General features: G+C 35.4%; 1 protein-coding gene across 1 annotated transcript in view; it reads left to right on the top strand.

Moving 5' to 3' along the window:
• Positions 1-353: 353 nt before the first annotated feature.
• LOC148939443 (facilitated trehalose transporter Tret1-like) overlaps positions 354-15,134 on the top strand; it is an 86,018-nt gene continuing 71,237 nt past the window's right edge. Inside the window, exon 1 of the mRNA XM_089106592.1 lies at positions 354-488. The gene's annotated coding sequence lies outside the window, so the exon portion shown is untranslated. The remainder of the gene's footprint in view (positions 489-15,134) is intronic.

The raw sequence follows: 15,134 nt of genomic DNA on the forward strand, positions 1-15,134 counted from the left end.
TATATATATATATATATATATATATATATATATATATATATATATATATATATATATAAATATAAACTTTTTATATGTTAATGCGTGTTTACTGGCAATTGTCCAGACAAATTATGTTTCTTTTTTTCCTTGTAGAATATCACTCTTAACATATTTTATCTAAAAATAAGTATTATTGCAGATTGTCAGTTTTAGATTTCATGCTCGGTCGTTTCTTATCTTTGGAGCAAAAAATTACGCTTCTTTTTTTTACTGCTTTGCAAACACTCAGCATTAGTGATTTGTTATTAGGACTGAAATTAAATTCTTTCGCTACACCGTCAGCCATGCCTCTGCAGTAAGTTTGTTCCGCTCAAGAGCCATCACGGCTCTTTCCCATATCTTAATTTGCTTCCCTAAGATCTTATTGTTATTCTGCTCCTGAATAGTGAGCGAGAAACACGACTGTGGGTGTATGGACTATTGTTCAGGCAAACGTTTTGAGAATGGTAAGTTAATATGCTTCTTATTCAAAGAAGGAAGAATGTATTATAGGTGCAGAAGTCAATATAAAATTATTGAAAGTTATTATCACTTTGAAAGCACATCCTGATGCTCAGGTGACAACTTGAACGTTTCTAATATTATTTTAGAATTATCTGGAGTTTTGTTAACAGCTATAAGCTATAACTCCATTGATCTGCCCCTCACTAAGGCGTGTTTATAATGTATGTACATTTCGGGGTGTTGCAAAACTTGCCTAAAAAGGCATATTTTGTGAAAGGCACAATAAGGCATAATTGTGAGAAATTATTGAGGAAATTATGGTAGTCTATGGAGGAGCATTGATGGTGGGCCTAGAGAACTAATCTCTGGGCGTACCTGGCCTAGCCATATGTTTAAGCACGTTTTTTTTCATAGGGGAAGGGGTTAAAATATCTCCCTTTATCTGCACCCATAGGCAAAGGCCTTGTGTTCATAGCATAGTTAGGGTTGATCGTGGTGCTGGGGTTTAAAATACGCCGATGGGTATACCCCATCTCAGGTTCTACGTATATTGTTGAGAAAAAAAACTCTAGTTACTATTTGGTGACCCAAGAACGAAAAAAATTGATTTTTAACGAAATGAAGGGTTTCCCATCAAATACTATTATCAAATATAGTGATCACTGCCCTCAAGACTCCGACGAGCCAAAACAAAAATACGGAAAAAAATGCATTGAAAGAGACGAAAATTTCGAAGATGTAAATAGATAAAAAACTATTGAGACCATTACGGATTGTGCAGTTTTTTTTAAGCAATTTTTTTTTTAATTTTAACAATAAGGCTATTAAAATAATTGAGCTTATGAGTCTTATGTTTGTTGCTGAAATCCTACGGGAAGGGGGGGGGGTGAGTCTTGTCATAGGAAAATAAAAATATACATATAAACTAAAAAACAAACAAAAACCGTTCTATGTATGAGGAAGCTGACGCCCTTTAAACTACCTGGACTTCACATTAAAGCTGAACTTACGATTTATTATCAGTATGATAAATATGTTTAAACTTCAGCGAATAGAACAGATCCTCTAAAGGTTGATTCCTTACATCTTTAATATCATATTCAGGCTTCAAGAGTGAGGGTTGCCGTCCACTTAACTTCCTTCTCCTTTCGCTGAAGTTTAGCTTCCCTTTAATGGTGCTTCTAGAATTACAATCACTCCTAAAAAAGTGTACCCCTTCGAAAAATTTATAGGAGAGGCATCTGAAATGACATTTTTTTTAATTTGTCAGGGGGGGGGGACAAATTTAGTCATTCGGGGCCGCCCCCTATACCTCACATCTCTTAAGGGTCTCTGGCTGAAAATTGACAAATATAGGCATTGATATATATTTTTTAAGTTTATCGCAAACACGTTCAGACCAAAGGAAAAATTCAAAATTCTCCCTCCTATTAATTGATACGAAATTATTCTGTAGTTTATGTAAATTAATATAGCCTCAAACGAGGCAACTCAGTCAAATGGAGCTTGCAAACAATGGTGTATAATACCCGTTCCTTTTGTACGGACTGCATCTAAATTTAGGGGCAAATGCACGACCGCGCAGCCTCATGACTGTAAAACTCCAAGTCAGCTGGTACATAGGTTTTTCAGTATTCTTAAGAAAGTATGTCCAGTTGTCCACTGTTCTTCCATTGAATATTTAGACTTGCATTTTTCTGAGTTAATCTTAGTTTCTAAATGGCTGTCCAGATACATATATTGCTTAAAACAACTGTTGCCTGAAATCTTCAAACCATTTTTGGTCAGATATAAAAATAAAATCAACTATCACCCAGTGCGGGGTTTCAAATAGCATCTTGCTATAAAACAGTTGATATTCATAAAAAAGAAGCTGACTTCCATGGAATTTCATAAATATTTGAAAAGGGAAAAAAAGACTTTCTGAAAATGGTGAAACCTTTCGAAAAATATGGCACGCCAACTGTGTCGGCCCAATCATGACCTATTGACGATTTTATAGAACCTTAAATAGTTGTAGTACAAATCACAATATACATTTTTTTTTAAATAATAGCTCAATTTTGTTCTCTTTAGCGTTATGGGAGGGTGGTTCCCCCCGAAAATGAATACCATTTCTTGAGACTTGCTATATAATCATCAATGTTTTTCTATTTTCTCCTAATTACGCAGAGTTTTCTATTGAATCCCTCCATTCAATGTGAATCACGTTGTTCGATCTGAATGACTTATGTTCAGCCTGAGACACAGCATTCATTCCCGATGTCGTAGGTTGTAAAAACATCTCTGACTCTGACGTTGATTCAAGAAACAGACGGTTTAGAGTAAGAAAATATGCATGCAAAGCACCGAAGACACTGGAGGTTTGATATATTAGATACTATCGGCACATCCGTGTTAACTGAATTAATTAGGTTCTTGTCTAGTTTACCGAAAAGATACTTCTTGTTATTGTGACGAAATGGTTGCACTGTTTTATACAAAGCGTTGAAGAAGTTTGTAACACGCGTATCGTGTAGATAGAAAAAAAAGAAATTGGACAAACTATATTGTACATAAATCTATATGCTTTTTATTGGGCTTTATGAGAGAGTTAATTTATTTAGAGCCCCGCGAAGCTGTATATATAGCCTCAGAGCTCATGAGGCGATATTGCCGCTTGGGGGTGTCTTCATCCCTGAACATACACATAGTCGATACAAAATAAATAGTCAATATGCAGCAACACTTCCGGTTATGCATTACTTCCACATTTACACATCACGTATTACTTGCTGCTCTTTGTTGTGGCGCGATCTCTTTGCTACTTAAAAAGGGCACCGAACATTCTCAAGAATTACGATGTCTGTGATCTGACAGAACCGGTTTGAATCGATTATGATGTGCTTATTTTGAATAACGTAAGGATGTAATGTTACGATGTAGGTATTAGGATTAACCTAACTTCATTTCTTGAGGATGTTCTGTTTAACAGACAAGTACCGAGCCCTCTTCCGAAATTTAACGGTATTGCTTAGATAAGGTCGCCTCTGGTGATCTTTATTAAATCGTTACTATTCTTGTGACTGGACATTTAAAATAACGTCCACATCGATCATTTTGTGCTTAGAAAAAGTGTCAAGTTATTGTTTATTTCGTTACTGTATTTTCTACTGAAATTTATATTCCAAACATTGGAGTCTATATAGCTCATGTTATCTTTAATATTTAATGAAATAAAAAACTTTTTTTTCAACTGAAGATAAGAAGCAACATTAAAACTTAAAACAGACAGGAACTATTCTGTATATTAGGTGACGTGTCCCTTCATCAAACCCCCACTCTTTACAATAAGGTCTAAAGGTTCTTTAAAAAATACATCTCATTGAAATTCAACCACCCTTGTGTTTGAGCAGTCTTTCTTAAAGAATTGTGACAAAGTCTTTCTTAAGAACCCACCTCTTGTGCAGAATAATTTCTGTTCCTTTTAAGTCTTAATGCTGCTCCTTAGTTTCGCCTGAAAAAACTTGGTTTTTTTATATTATATTCCTTACCGTTTTAAAATCATAACAGGAAATTCTCTTCCCTCCCCCTGGTTTAAAATTCACTCCGGAAAATTTGATCCCCAAGAAAATTTCTCCCGTGTAAATCTCCTCCCCCCCCCCAAAAAAAAAGAAAACCGTCTATTTCCTAATGATAAATACTATATGTGAACAAAGGGCAAGCTGCGTAACTTCAGCTCTTGGCCCAAAGACTAGGAGGGGGGGGGGTCATGTCATTCCCAAAGACATAGTACTTGAACCTTTCACCTATGGTAAATGAAATGGCTATCTCGAAAATTTGATCGGATGTCTTTGGGGGGGGAAGAGCTTGGGGGGGGGGGCTAGTTGCCCTTTAATGTTTTTGTTCACTTAAAAAGGGCACTAGAACTTTTAATTTTCATTCGAATGAGCCCTCTAGCGGTCTTCTAAGACAATTGGTTCGATACGATCACCCCTGGATTAAAAAAGAAATAAAAACGCATCCGTGATCTTTTTTTTTGGAAAAAAAGTACAAAAATCTACATTTTTGTACATTGTAACCTGAAACATCTACAGTAGGGCTCTCTGATATGCTGAATCTAATGATGTGTTTTCCATTTAAATTTTAGATTTTTTTTTTGGGGGGGGGGGGTGTTTCCCCTTTTTTTGGAAAATGAGGTAAATTTTCTTAGGCTTGTAGCTTTTGATGGGTAACAATAAACTTCATGAATTTTATATATTTTGAATCGACCAACATAAAAAGCCAATTCTTTTGATGAATCTGTTGTTGCCAAAGTTCTGTTTTTTAGAGTTTCGGTTACAATTGGGCCGAGTCGCTCCTTACTTACAGTTTGTTACCCCGGACCGTTAAATATTGCTTATGGTACCCTACTAGGCCAAAAAGCTGCATTTCAAGACTCTTAACGATGATAATTCTAATAATGTCTTATACCATATATATTAATTCACCTATCTCGCCGAGCTAATAAAATTAAAACATTTTAAAGTAAGAATTTTTTACCAAAAGTGTTTTTTTCTAACAAAAGCCAAGGTATACTAATTCGCTTAAAGTCAAAATCGAAGGGAGCTTAAACAAAAGTAAAAACTAATCGTTTTTTTGCAACCAAGAGCCCTGTTCACCCCCTTTAAAGACACTTTTAGTAATCCATTTTGAGGCGATCTTTGTTTTAATGGAGCCATCTGTCGTTACGAATTAATTTATACTTTTTTTTCTTAGTAGTCTTAAAATTATTTGAAATAAAGTATGGCTTTCCATATTGAGCAAAAAAAAAAAAAAAACCTTCGGCCTCTGAAATGACCTTCTTAAGTCGAAAAGATGTATTTTCAGAAACTTTAGCTTTTGATAACGAACATTCCACACTTGATGGAAGTTTATCTTAGTTCGTTTAATAATCTTGTGTTTTAAATGCTAGTTTGGCTTTTCCATCCTTGGAAAAAGGTCAATTAAGTTGTTGACATTCATAACATCGGTGAATGAATTGACATGTATCAATTTTTATAATACAGAAAAAATATATAAAATCTGGGTAAACTTTTAACAGTACGGACAGACTACGGCATACACTTTGGGATTCTGAACAAAGAATATGTGTAAATCTAGAGACTGCTCAACATTTTTTAGAGCTCCCCGTCTTAAGTAAATAATAATCGTTTATTCAGGTTGAAGTTTCCGTAGATTGATGATATGTCTCAGCTGTCGTTCTTTCATTCACAACGATTTGTATAATTTGATTTTACGTTTATGAATAAAAGGCCCTAAAGCGTGATAATAGTGCCAACAAAAACAAGGGGACAAAAAAACTCATCGGTATCGAAAATTTTACATAGATAGAATTAGTATAATAGATGCTAAAAATAAAAAAAAGAGATGGTTTAAGGTACAAGCACTCCGTCATGCAAAAGCTGGATTGAAGTTTATTATGGTTGCAGCAATAGTAAAGCTGTAAGGCTTACTACCATCTGGTAAAGAGCGAACCATGGTCGAGAGTAAGTGAACTCTTAGAATCGTATTTTCTAAAAATTAACTGTCTTGTGAGAAACATTTTTCAATAAATTTAAATTCAGAAATATTATTCATTGTACATTTTTAATCGAAAAGTAATTTGTGTTCATTATAACAAATTTTCCCGAGTCTCAAAAAAGTGTTTGAAACCTCTACAGAATGACGTCTAGTCGCAGATAATAATAATAAAAACTCATGAAAATTACCATTTTCAAGAACCCATACTTACAGTCCTTCACCTTGAATAGCATGAGTAACACTGATACATCCCCTTTTTTTTCGTTATTTTTTTTCCCCAGGTGTGATTGTTTCGAAATGATCATAGTGGATGTAGAATATTGTGAGAGGGCTTAAATGAAGAGAAATTGCAATATTTAGTACCCTGTTTGAGTAAAAACATGATAACGCAATAGCAAACTGTCTTTCCCTGCCATTGTGTGCCAATTTTTACTCAAAAGAGGGCGGAGAGTTTATGTCCTAAGACAGCCAATTGATTTTTCGTGGTCTAAAACGCTTTTCTTTATATCGACATTTCATCATCTTGAAGACTGGGGAAAATTTTATTTTAGCATGGGTTGTTTAACTGTTGTGTCTCCTCTTTTTATCATAAGAGAGAGATAAATCATGACGGGACTCGTTTTGAACGGAAATTAATTTTTCCAAAGGTATTTTTAAGTCCCTAAAGAGCTGGGTCGCGCAACAAAAACTTCTATTTTCTGCCCTAAAACATCAATTTTAGTCAGATATTTGGAATCACAATGTAATGCCAATTCTTTTGCTGTATGTATTGTTATCAAATTTTCTTTTTTTTAAAGTTTTGGTTCCTATCAGCACGATTACCTCCTTACTTACAGTTCGTTACCATGAACAGTTTATTGCACTAAAACCCAATATTTCTGTTTAAACCTCCGGAAAAATACAAATTCCTTGGTAACACTTGCCTCCTACCTCCAAAGAAATTCCCTGCCAGCGCTCACGACCCCCCCCCCGGTAAATATATGTTATGTTTTATGCTATAAAAAACATTTTCCAGCAGTAAGAAAGATCTATCACTCCACAGCATCCATATTCAGGCTTGTTCCAAAAGAATAGAGACTCGAGCTTAATTTATGCCTCACCCCTACCTACTAAGACCCTCTTCTGTGTTTATCTGATGGCTTGTGGAAATGAAGAAAATCTGGGTATAAAAGTTCATTCATTGAGGCTTCAGACACACCTCTCTTTCACCTAAACAATAATTCAGTGGTCCATAGGAACGGATCCAGGATTTTTCTAGGGGGGGGGGGTGGCAAAATAGGTTGATCTGATAAACTTGCGTTAGGAGCAACTTTATTTAACGGGAACTTGGTTTAATCAAGTAAATTACTCTGTTTTAGGCTACTTTAGGGGGGCATGCGACCCCTCGCCCCTCCCCTGGATCCGCCACTGCAGTGACCCTCTTTATTAGTAGCTGAAGTGCAATTATAAATCACTGCACATAATTTTACCGAATATGGAGTGAATCAATGCTGTTAAATTAAGCTTTTCAGAACATCTACGTTAACTGTTTATTTTTTTATGGAACACAGCTCTGTGGGGACGACTGTGCCACCGCGGAGGATTTTTCCATCTGAAGCTGAGAAGCTCAATGTGAAGTTTTTTGAAAATAATAAATCGATTGGCAATCTCAGAATTTTCAATCAACAGCAACTTGACCCTCTATGGGGCAAAATTCTAGTTCTATGCAACAAAATGGCAGAAAGCGCTACTTTTCCGTGGAACCAAGGCCGTACCCAGGATTTTTATTTGGAGGGGGTTTTACTGAAAAAAAATCGGGGGGAGGGTAAACAAAAACCTAAAAAACACATACAAAATTTGTTTATATCCATTTTTGTTACGTTTTTACGACTCGAACAATTTTTTTTTGGGGGGGGGGTTAAAACCCCCATAACCACCCCCCCCCTCTGGGTATGGTCTTGCGTGGAACAATCGTTTTTGACAAATTAGAAACGGTACTAAATGTTTATATCCCGTTTGAATGAGCCTTCTTCTGATTTTTTAAGACTGTTGGTTCCATATGATTAGCCATGGGGAAAAATATATTAAAAAAAAACAAGCAAATTAACACGCATCCGCGATCTTCCTTCTTGAAAAAAAAATCCAGTATTCCACACTTTTATGGATAAGAGCTTAAAACTACTGCAACAGGGTCCTAGATATGTCAAATTTGATGATGCAGTCTTCATCAAGATCACTTACCCTTTTGGGCTTTTTCTCCCTGTTTGAGAAATCAGGCAAGTTTTCTCAGGCTCGTAGCTTCTAACGGGTAACTTTAAAAGGGGTGATTTTATACGTTTGACACTAGCATGAAATTCAATTCTTTTGATGTATATATTGTTATCAAAACCCCTTTGAAGAGTTTCGGTTACTATAAGCCCATGTCTCCTTGCTTACTCTACTTTTTACCAAAAGCGTCTTCTTTGATTCAAAGGAATCAAATAGGATACAGAAATTAAGATTAGATCAATGGATCGCGGAGTTCAGTTCTGCATACACAATATTTTTTTCATTCTTCTGTGTACGTGACAAAGTCCCAGATTCAAAAACGAATATACTTTAATCTAAATTCATCATGCTGGCTATAACTAAAATCAAAAATACTTTACGAGCAATCAATCTTAGTGATACAAGAATATATTCAATCAAAACATAATCACTGAAGATTTGATACCAGTAACAATATTTACTTGAACATTTCAAATGTCATCAGAAAGATGAATATTTTATTTGTTTGTGGAATTATGGTTTAAAAAATGATAAATTGTTCCTCAGGGTTACCAAGTAGACAATTAAGCAACTATCATGCTCAAAGCTTATACTATTTTTTATAGCCTGTTACAGGGATAGGGTCTGCGTGCAATAGCTAATTGGAAACATCAAACATTCTCATTCAGATATCCTACTGAGACGATGGTGCCTATAATAGCTACAACCTCTATTAAAAACCAGAAAAATTCTACATGCCTTCTGATTTTGAAACATGCTTTAGCAGAAGGTGTTTGGACTAAAGATTCTACTAGGGTATTACTCTAATCAAAATCTCACTTTCTAATGATGACAACTTTTGTTTTTGTATGTTTTTAAGCAGAAATTCTAAGATACGTAGAAGTCTAGTCTCAACTAGAGACTTGTTAATTCAATTTGTGCAAATAGATGAACCAAGACGGAAATAGATGACGTTTTCAAGTCTATAAAACTGTATAGACCCTTTTGCTAGCTTTGGTATGTCTTTAGAAAAGCATCTTGACAACCATTGCTTATAAGAAAACTCTAAGGAAGATTTTAGTAAGTCGCAGTAAACTTGCATTAAAAGCTGGTGAGTTGAGTGAGCCTTTGGATTTTAGTCTTTTGGAGTTTAGAACGTCGAAGTATTTTGGATTTTGGGTTATAGATGAAAATGGAGAAGGCTTAGCAATGCAGTGAATCAAGATCCCCCACCTCTAAAATATATTTGTCGATGTTTGAGCTTACAAAGTCCTATAACTCTCTTTTTCGTTGAACGTAGACGCTGTGATGGTTGAGTTATTTCTAGCAAAACTAGATTTTTTTTCGTTTGAGAATTTCTTGTACCAAAAATGGAGTTATTTATATGCTTGACCGTCAATATGGAAAATATCTATAATCTTGTGGCCTTTGAGCGTCCTATAGATATAGCTAAGACTCTCATTTCCGCTGAACATAGACGTTGTGGTGGTTGAGTTATTCCTAAGAAAACTAGAGTTTTTTGGTTTGAGAATCTGTTGTATCAAAAATGGAGTTATTTTATATATTTGGCCCTCAAAATGAGAAAGATCTATTATCTTATGGAACTTACTGTTATCAGCTGCTGTTTGTACGGAAATAAGTAATCAGGAGCTTCCTTTCGAGAAATTTATTTTTTCTGGGGGGGGGGGGGGCTATGTCCAGGAAGTATCCCGTTTGCTATGCAACCAACCATTTACTATATATATATTTTTTAATTACATGGAAGTCATCGAAGAGTCATTCTGTCACAAGACCTTCTCCCTTGATAAGTGGCAATTGTGGAGGTAACTATAACGAATAAACTGATGTTAGCGTTGTTGACCTCAAATGGCTTTATTCTCCGTAAATTATTAGTAATAACAGTAGAATTTATGGCCCTGCTGATTACCCCCAAGTACTGTCACTGAAAATGCACTATTTGAGGTTATAATTTAATAAACTATTGACGTCATTTAGGCGGGGAGCAGGGCAGTCTCACTAAAAAGGAACTAAAACATACAGAAATCAAAATACACTTGACTAGTATCATAAAATTACTTTTGTGTAACAGAAAGGACTAAAAGGTAAATACCTTGATTATTAAAATATAAATGCTGTTTATCTGACGGTTTCAATTTTGCTCCTTGGTGCTGCTAGTGATATATTTAATTAAGTTTAACAAAAATTTAAATACAAAAATCAATATGATTCACCCGAAACCAAACGGTTGACGTGGGGTGAAAGAGGTAAAAAAAAAATGCATATCCTACATATAAAGTCTTTTAAACTCGCTATAATAAGAAAGAAAGAAAAAAAGAGAGAAAAGAAAAGAAAAAAAAAGAATAATAATAATGCTACAGGGACAGCAACTACATACCATATTAATGCTGTGGGGTCGCACTCACAAACCAGCAAGCAATTACAACTTAACTTAAATTAAATCGAATAAAATCTCCTCCAAAACAAACAAAACTAGAATTCATACTTACTTAATAATTTTTCTTTCAATTTTCCTTTAAAATCACTAAAATTTTCTATCTTCTTCATATCATTATCCAAATTGTTCCATAAATTTATACCCTTTATAATAAAAGAAGATGTAGAACATGCTAGGATGTAGATCACCCTAATTTTACATAATTAAACGGTTTGAATATTCAAGGCCAACATAGAGTGTTATGTGGTGCTAAGGTTTAGGAGAGGACGCTGACTTTCCACCACCTGTTATACATCTTAAAACGCCTCGTTTGTCACACAATTTTGCCAAGCTTTGCACAGTTTCGTCACGCTTGCCACATTCCTTGAAACGCTTGACACACTCCCTAAAACGCTCAGTGAACTTCCGCCACGCTTGGTCCACGCCACTAAGTGTACAGGATTTCTGAAAGAGAGCAACCCCTCGGAAGGTTAATGAATATTATTCAGCTCAGTTTATTTTATGCATATAGTTTTTTTCTCATATTTAGAACTTGAGAGTACATCAATAAAATTGATCGTGTTTCAAGGCCGTATCCAGGGGGAGGTTAGGGGGTTTGACCCCCCCCTCCCAAAATATTTGTCTGACTCGTAAAAAAGTAACAAAAATGGATATAAACAAATTTTGTATGTGTTTTTTGATGTTTTTTGGTGTAAAAAAAACTCAACCCCCCCCCCTTTTTTTTTAGTAAAACCCCATCTGAAAAAAATACTGGGTACGGCCTTGTCGTGTTTTATCATATCATACCGTATTTCAAAATATTTGGAAATATTAATAAATACAAGCTGAGATTATTCTGAGATTATTTTTTGACTGACATAAACTTTTGCTTGGTGGTGTAAAACCCCCCTTTTCTTATGGAGCATTGCACCACAAAGTGGAAGTAGATCAGAAACCCACGCTCCAAGAAGGGTTTCCTACCAACCCAACATGCTTGACACTCAAACTACTAAACTCAACCCACGCAAAATACAACCTTACAAAATTCAAGCACGTCAAAGCCAATAAACTGTAACTCAAACCCTAAAAGCTCTTTTAGTCGTTGTTTAGAGATAAGCAGCTCGATAAAATGGACTCATTAAATTGAGCCGAGGCTCACTGGATTCAACTCACTGGAGAACCAAATCACCTGAGATCAGCACATCTGTCCACGCTCCTACTCCACCAAGGTCGTGCCCAGAGGGGTATTTAGGGGGTTTTGTCTGAGATGTTTGTCTGATTCGTAAAAACGTAACAAAAATGGATATAAACAAATTTTGTACGCGTTTTTTTAGTTTTTTGTGTAACCCCCCCCCCCCGAAAATTTATTTTTGAGTAAAAACCCCTCTGAAAAAAAAATCCTGGGTACGGCCTTGTACTCCATACCAATATTTTCAAATCTTCATTTTGTATTCCCCTCCCATGAAGTTCCGATTTCCTTTAAATCCTTCTTTACGATTTCTTTCCGTTCCGTTTGGGAATGACTTGCTTTTCGTTTGAGCCCAGATGCACAATTTTCAAGATTGCATAACGGAAAAGATACAAAAAGAGCGTAAAAAAGGAATAGGTGTATATTATTGAGTATTTAATATTCAATATTTATCGTAACTTGCAAAAATCTCTCTGCTTTGAAATAGGCTTGAAATCGAAAGTTTGAATTCTTGAAAATACCCATGTCTTCATTTTTTTTCCTTTGTGCTATTTAGTAGATTGTATTTTGTAGCTGCATTTGTGAAATACTCTATGTGCTGTATTTTGTAGATTAGATAGTGAAATACTCTGTACGGGTTTGGTCACTGAATAAAATCATTCATTGATTCACCCATGTCTTGATCACTAACTACTGTTATTTTGAAATATCCCAATCCTTGCCCATAAATGAAAAGATACTTTATTCTTACACCCCTCTCTTACACCCCTCTCAAGAAAAAAGAGGAGCTCTTCTTAAGTTCATCTGCGTTTAAGAGACTCAATAGGTGGGACAAGGCCGCATCCAGAGGGGGGGTAGGTTACGGAGCCCCCCTCCCGAAAATTTTATCCTACACGTAAAAAAGTAACAAAAATACAAATAAAAAAAATTGTGACGTTTTTTTTAAAGTTTTTTTTCTGTTAAAAAAAAGAGAAAAATCCTGGATACGCTCTTGAGGTAGGAAAGCAGATGCACCAGAGAACGGATGTTATAGCTTTTGTATTTTCAGCTTCGACGATTTCTATCATTACCTTGTTGATGCAATCAGATATTCCCTGTTGCGATTACAAATTGCTTCTTCTACGCTAATTATGCAACCGAAAGTGTGACCCGTTTAAAGATTCTCTGAAGACTTCAATTTGTATTCCGCACGTAACTGCATTGACCCCCGAACGTCTAAACATGATTTAGTTTGTGACTTCCTTGACATTATCCACATAAACTAGGTTGGTCATAAAGCAATCGAGACTTGATGGAAAAGAAATATAATTCATTAAAAACCGATTCATTTGGTTTTTAAATCTGCATCTCCCTAAAATAATGGACTTTGACTGTATTAAAAAAAGTCGATAATAAGTCTTAGATTTTTGTTATTGAAACAGGAATAAAAACAGTTTGTTCGCTAAAAAGGAAATATGTCAGAACCATTTCTATTTCAAGAACTGTTGGAATTCTATTTCAAGAACTTTCAGGAATTGGAGGTGCACAGTTTCTTTTTATCTTCAAAAATCATGGCAAGTACTGTATACAAAAATGGGGTGGATCTTGAACATTTTTAAAGATGGTTTTGATTAACGAAATTATCTCTTTTTTAAGAACAGGAAGAGTATATGGATGAAAATACGTATGGGGGAGGCCTTGAACTCTCAACCCACAGGAATGTAAAGAATTTCATGATCATCCCTATAATGTCTTATATTCTTAAGAAAACTCGCCCATTTGTTTTGTTCAGGCTTGTATGTCTACCCAGGAACCGTGAGATACCCCCTCCGAATGAATCTTTGCTTGGTGATTGTATGGATGTGTGGCCATAATTTCAATTGAGGTGCAAGCATTCTTTAATCCAAGTCCTCAGTTTTGAAACATGCACACTAATTCCAAAGGCCAAAAACACAGAAAGGTATACAATTTCAAATCTGATGATGAAACTGACAAAGAATAGAAATATAAGTAAATAAGAATTCAGTTTTATTTATTTCAGTCATTTTATTGACCTCCGAAGTTGGAGAGCACAAAGAAAAAATAAAATGAGTTTTTCTGACTGAAAGATACGGATAATAGTGAAGAATTCGGAATTCGAAGAACTAAACTTTTCCAATCGGAATTCCTATTGGAATGCTTGGAAGTTGTCTGCAACGGCATGAGCGCAAATCCAATCATTATTTTTTCTTGATTGCACCAGTAACAGATTTAGGGTTAAATGTTTCCATCAGCCAAATCAATTTTAACTAAGACTTTGATGCATTTATTTGTTTATTGTAATTGTTCCTATTTTAATTATAAGGGTTTGTTTCCAGGACTCACGCTTAATGATCATTATTTATGTGTGATTAGCTTTCACACAAAATGGGAGATAACAAAAAATTTAGCCCCTATAATTCTTCTAAATATCCGATACGGCTAACGTTATATCCATTCTGCCCTTATAATAATAATAATAATCTGTATTTAAAAGCCAACTAAAGCCATATACAAAAATACATACTAAAGAAAAATTACACTTCATTTGACATCCTTCCCATCAATACAAAATTTCGTACTGCCACAATATAACGGGGAGTCCTAGACCTCATTAACACACAAAGCAGCCTATCTTCCCCATCCTGGATAATTGATCCCCTTAAATGAGATAGTTGCTTACACCGGAGGAGGAAATGACCCAATCCATAATCATTTTCCCCGCATCTCAAGCAACTACACCCGGCCTCCGGACCTGCCCTCTTTTTCCTTGCAATCTTAGAATAAATTGGAAGACAATTTGCTCGAATCTGAATCCAAATCCTCAAATATTTAATGGGCAATCCCAGCTTGAAATAAAACTCCTGACCAAAATTCTCTTTTACTTCTCTATACAAAGTAAGACTCGGAGGTTTGTCCACAGCTGCTTGCCATAGTTGCACTTTTTGGTCTTCAAGTCTTGCACTAAATTCCTTGAAGAACTTTTCATGATCTTCTGGCCCTTTTCCCTTCTCCCACAAACTTGATAATCCATTCTCATCTAATATCCTCTTGATTTGTGCTGTCCATGATGTTTTGTTACACTGAAGGAGAAGATCTTCATATCGTCCCCTGAGAGCGGTTTTGTCGTATCTGCGACTTTTTCGGGAAGTGGAGTTAGGACTGCCATCTAACGTGAAATTGTTTGCTCTATCCAATTCCGTCGACCATTTTGTTGTAGCTCAGCTAGAAGTGCCCCAATTTTAGATTTCTCGTTTATCG

The sequence above is a fragment of the Artemia sp. Qi Xiang Cuo genome, chromosome 21 (assembly GCF_049724085.1).
Source record: "Artemia sp. Qi Xiang Cuo chromosome 21, ASM4972408v1, whole genome shotgun sequence".
Lineage (NCBI taxonomy): Eukaryota > Metazoa > Arthropoda > Branchiopoda > Anostraca > Artemiidae > Artemia > Artemia sp. Qi Xiang Cuo.